At 33.3% G+C, this 6,005-nt stretch overlaps 1 protein-coding gene across 1 annotated transcript in view; it reads right to left on the reverse strand.

The window, feature by feature from the left end:
• The window catches only part of LOC111056862, a 219,462-nt gene extending 214,569 nt beyond the window's left edge, over positions 1 to 4,893 (reverse strand). Inside the window, exon 1 of the mRNA XM_039440512.1 lies at positions 4,718 to 4,893. The gene's annotated coding sequence lies outside the window, so the exon portion shown is untranslated. The remainder of the gene's footprint in view (positions 1 to 4,717) is intronic.
• Positions 4,894 to 6,005: the final 1,112 nt, after the last annotated feature.

Raw genomic sequence — 6,005 nt, forward strand, 5'->3', positions numbered from 1 at the left:
AGAGAAAAATAAAGAGCTAGATATTGGAGTGATAAAGGACGTATAAAGTGCATACAAGAAATCAAGGCATATTAGGATAAGGCGTAGAAGAAGGAGGCAAAGGAGAATAAGAAGAAGAAGAAGAAGAAGAAGAAGAAGAAGAAGAAGAGGGTGAAGAAGTAAAACATGGAAGAAAAAATACTGACTGGAGAAGAACTCCTTAGAATGATGTCCCTTCGGGATTCCTGAATGATCTGTGCCTTCAGGTGAAAAAAGAGAGATTGCGAAGTAGAGAAAAAGATGAAGGACAAGAAAGAGGAGAAGAAGGAGTGAGCAAAAGGGTAGAAGGGGATTGATTGATTGATTGATTGATTGAGTACTTTATTTATGTAGATTACAATATATACTGGCTTATACACTTATATACAATAGCTTACAATACAGCAAAATTATAGATGAATTTACATAATATAGACTAAGAAAATAATTATTGAACTGTATATGATATGAAAAAGCAATTTGTAATATAATAACTATAGATAATAATCATATTGTTATGCATCTACATAGATTGGCGGAGCTTTGGACATATCAATGTCCATTCTTCGGAAAGAATATTAAAAATATCCTCCCCACTAACTCTCTACCAAAATAAGAGGAGGAGAAAGAGGAGGAGAAGAAAAAGAGAGTAACACATTATTCAAAGAATGTGAGTTGTAAATTTGAAGCTGTTTGATGAAAGCATTCGAACGTTATCGTCGAATATGTAAACCCACAAACGGAAAACGTCTGGAGTCTCAAATCAAAAGCAGGAACTCGCTACGCTCGGTCAATGAAATACATGAGAGGAATATTCACGAGATATTTCGAATGGTGAGAAAAATTGTCATCAAATATCCATAGTTTAGGAAAAATAAATAACAAAATTTAGGTTAATTATGTTGAATAGATTGCTCATATAATATCTATGTTTTGAACGTCACTTGTACCACAGATTAAAAAAATTCGCCCACAGATTGAATAACTGAAACATGATTAAATAATAATATAGATAATACAGATTAAATAGGTAATATAAATCACAGATAAAATAAGTAAAGGAAGTATAAAACCAACTGACTAAATACAGTACACGCCAAACATTCCACAAGGTTTTGCAATGATCATGAATCGTCCAAACCGGTAATTTTTTTTAAATTTTTTTTTTGAAACACTCCGTAGAGCCTTTTATTGTGTTATATTATTACTTTCCTTGCCCTACTACCATAGGTAAGGGAAGTATTGCTTTTCCAAAAAAATTAAGGTACCCCAATTTCAAGTTTTCTATACGTCCCCTGAGTCCAAAAACATGATTTTTGGGTGTTGGTCTGTGTGTGTGTGTATGGGTGTATGTCTGTGAACACGATAACTCCATTCCTAATTAACCGATTGCCTTGAAATTTTAAAATTAAGGTCCTTATATCATGAAGACCCGACACTAAGAAATTCAATAAAATTCAATTCAAGATGACGGAAAAAATGGCTGAATATGGCTAAAAAAACATGTTTTTCACGATTTTCTCAAAAACGGCTCTAACGATTTTCTTCAAATTCATACCATGGATAGCTATTCATGAGCCCTATCAACTGACATGAGTCTCATTTCTGAGAAAATTGCAGGAGCTCCGTAATATTCTTGAGAAAAATAGCGGATAGTTACTAAAAAAAACCAAGTTTTTCACGATTTTCTCAAATACTACTTGACCGATTTATTTCAAATTTATACCCTCTATACTTATTTATCAGCTCTATCAACTGGCATGAGTCTTTTCCCTGGGAAATTAATGGGGTCTACCCCATCCTTGAGAAATGGACTTTTCCTACAGTTACGTTGAAAAGTGGCCATTGCTGCACTGATTACAGAACGCAAAGAATCACTTTTCCGCTCTAGTGCGGGAAAAATTTTTCTGCACTCCAGATTTGCAACATGGCAACGCAAAATACTTAGTAGGTTATATGGAGCAACAGTGCAGCAAAATCAAAATGAAGTTGGTAACAGTGACTGCTGTGGCTGCTATAGTGAGCAGAGGTGCAACCAAGCACAACGCGCTAATTATTATTCATTATATATTATAACCAAGGACAACGAGGACTTTAGGATTTTAGGATTAAGGTTTTTATCAATAATAAAATTACACAGAAAAACATTTGATGCATTTCAGGCAATTTTACCCATAATTACCCACTTTTCATATTCAATGGTAACTGTAGGAAAAACTTAATGTGAAATACGTGCGCAAAGTTCCTCTGCTGCACTCAAGAAACCATTCCGCCCTCGCCTACGGCTCGGGCGTAAACGTTTCTTTCGGTGCAGCAAACTGTCACTTTGCGCACTAGTTGCACAAATAACTATTGTAATCTCCCTCTCGTGCATGTGGTAGGTAGATAGAACAGTTTATAAAAAAAACACATAGTCGAGATATTTCATCTGTAGAACAGCTGTTTTTACGACTTTAAGAAAATGACGACTAAAAAAAATCATCGAATTTCACAATTCACACAAAGAAAAAGTTCTCTGAAAACAATAATTAACTTATATATACACATATACAGACCTCTGATCATAGTTTCAAATATGAGCAAGGAAAGTTGTATGAGTGTACCACACCAGATTTTTTTATGCTTGTACTGAGGATGGGGGAAAAGAGAGATAGAGAAATAGAACACAAGAGAAAGAGATGGAGATAGAGATAGAGATAGAGATAGATAGAGAGAGAAATGGCGGGAGAAAGAAACAGTTGAAAGTATGAAAAAGAAAATTGGAGAGAAAATAAAAAAATTCGGTGGAAAGCGGAACTGGACTACAGTCTTCATCTTGATCAGAGGTTTCCTTTCTCGCGGTAACGACTTGAACTCTTTTAACCTACCCTACTCTCTTCTTCTTCTTCTTCTTCTTCTTCTTATTCTTCTCCTCCTTCTTTGCCGAAAAAGAATCTTTCCACCCGATCTGATATCTGATTAGGGGTCTCTAGGTACCTTTACCTCTTGCCGAGTTTTATTTTTATTGCTGTTTCTTAACAACTTCCTTTCGCTCGTCGCCAATCACTTCCTTCTCTCTTCTTCTTCTTCTTCTTCTTCTTCTTCTTCTTCTTCTTCTTCTTCTTCTTCTCCTTCTTCTCCTCAAATTAATCAATCTCATTCATAAGAATAATTGAATTAATGAAGAAGTTCGTTATACGAACTGTATAAGAAAAAACAATACTAATGATATCACTTTTCATGTCCTTCATTCTCCTCCTTCTTTTTCTCCTTCTTCTTCTCCCTTTCTTTGTCCTCCTTTTTCATCAAATAATACTATTGTATGATTAATTCGTCCTAGGTATGACGTTAAACTGCCTTTATAGTGAGGTCCACGTTATAATGGCAGTGGAGAAAGATAGGAGAAAAACGTTGCCGATCCTCTGTTTTGTCAATGTCTTCTATTGACAGTAGCTGATACAGGTTTATTGATGTAATATTAACTGTTCATTCTCGTTTAAATTAATCAATTATATTTTATTAAGCAACAAATTATATTTCTCAATAATTTCATAATGAATATTCTTAATTAAGATGAAATATTTTGTTAACTAATTATTAATTCTACATTGTTAAAAGACGATCTGGCAACAGAGCAAAGCGAGAAAGAGATAGCGCTATCCGCTTTTTTGTATGACAGACAAGGATAGCAATACCATTGCTAATCAAACACTGCCATTATAACGTGGACCTCACTAAAGTCACCTCAGAAGGAGGATGAGAGAAGAAACGATAGTAAGAGGAAGAAGTGTGAAGAAGAATTAAATGGGAAGTGTAAAAAAAGAAGGTGGAAGATGAGAAACTAGAGAACAGAAAGGGAGACAAAAATAAGCAACATAATCATCAGTTGAGCCTATATGATTGACCGAGCGAAGTGAGTCTAAGATTCAAGTCGACGGTTTGGCATTTCTCTTAATGTTTAAATGTTTGTATGTTTATATGTTTAAAATGTTTGTATGTTTAAATGTTTGAATGTTTATATGTTGCGCATTTACGGCGAAACGCGGTAATAGATTTTCATGAAATTTGACAGGTATGTGCCTTTTTGATTGCGCGTCGACGTATATACAAGGTTTTTGGAAATTTTGCATTTCAAGGATAATATAAAAGGAAAAAGGAGCCTCCTTCATACGCAAATATTGGAGTAAAAATCAGACTATAGAATTATTCATCATAAATCAGCTGACAAGTGATTACACAGATGTGTGGAGAAGCCAGTCTATTGCTGTATTTCCATAAGGTCTATAGTTTCAACCAGGTACTTGTGGATGAGAATACTGCGTGAGCTCTACTGTTCACGGAATTACTAGTAATTTCAATTCTTAGTTTAGGAAACTACCTAAAGAGAGAGCTCTTCAAAACCAAATAAGGTTTTCCTAATCGATAAAATATATATTAATTATTAGACCAAAGCATGTTATAATTCTGGAAGTTATACTCTTTTGCATTGAAAATCCCAAATTTTTGTAATGTTAATTGAACCATTCGAAATGAAAATGTTTTCAGATTTGTTTTCATGTTTCTAAGGATTCAAGTGATATTCAATTATTATGAAATTGTAGCATGGAATCCTTGTTAAAACTATATTAAAATTTTATTTCTTGCAAAAAACATTGTCAAAAATTACAATCCTCAAAAATAATTGCAGCCAAAATTTGTTGTCATAAAATATTCTACTCACCATTCTCCCAATTTCCTCCAAATATTCAGACAATACTCAACCGAAAACTAAATATGAAGATAAAAAATCAACTCAACCACTTAAAAATATTAAAATTTGGAAAAACCCGAAATTTTTAGATCACGTTTTCTTGTGTCAAAAAACTACTGAGAGGAGAACGACAACCTTCCCTTATCAAGGCGCGGCATGTACTGATAAGAACCGGGGATGAAAGGCGTGTATATCAGGAGTTGAATATTTTAGTGCGCACGATCAGTAGTTGCAACTGCTGAATACAGCACGTATTTGAGCCGGTTTGGTGAGAGAGCATGAATCGGAGGGGTTGTGAATTATTATTTTTTTTTTAAATATTATTTTAGAATGGAGTTGAGTACATTTTTGAAGAGATTGTTTTTAAAATAATAAAGAATATAAATTGAATTTGAGTAAGATAAAATTTCTATGAATAAAGTTAAAATAAAATAAAACAGAAATCCAGAATTATAAATCAAAATAAAATCTCAGTACCCTTTTAAATTATTTTGTCACAACATAATTATTTCGGACATTTAAACTGCGTTTAAACCAAAGTTATCAACAAGCGAAGTGAGGTCTAAGATTCAAGTCGACGGTTTGGCATTACTCTTAATGTTTAAATGTTTATATGTTGCGCATTTACGGCGAAACGCGGTAATAGATTTTTATGAAATTTGATAGGTATGTTCCTTTTTTAATTGCGCGTCGACGTATATACAAGGTTTTTGGAAATTTCGCATTTCAAGGATAATATAAAAGGAAAAGGGAGCCTCCTTCATACGCCAATATTAGAGTAAAAATCAGACTATAGAATTATTCATCATAAATCAGCTGACAAGTGATTACACAGATGTGTGGAGAAGCCAGTCTATTGCTGTATTTCCATAAGGTCTATAGTTTCAATCAGGTACTTGTGGATGAGAATACTGCGTGAGGTCTTCTATTCACAGAACTACTAGTAACTTATTCCTTATAGATTCTATTAGATTGAACGGAACTTGACAAACACATATGTTCATCATGTCTATGATAAGTTATGTTCAATCTAATAGAATCTAAAATGAGTAAATTATTAACATTTTGTCAATAACTTTGGTGTAAACACAGCTTAAATTTCAAGAGATTGATTCAGAAATAATAAATAATGAAAATTGAATTTGTGAGAATGATAGATTGTGATAAAATTTCTATGAATAAAGTTAAAATAAAACAGAACGCCAAAATTATTTCCAAACAAAAATAAAATCACATGTTTCATAAGATAGAGCCAATC

The sequence above is a fragment of the Nilaparvata lugens genome, chromosome 14 (assembly GCF_014356525.2).
Source record: "Nilaparvata lugens isolate BPH chromosome 14, ASM1435652v1, whole genome shotgun sequence".
NCBI classification, from domain to species: Eukaryota; Metazoa; Arthropoda; class Insecta; order Hemiptera; family Delphacidae; genus Nilaparvata; species Nilaparvata lugens.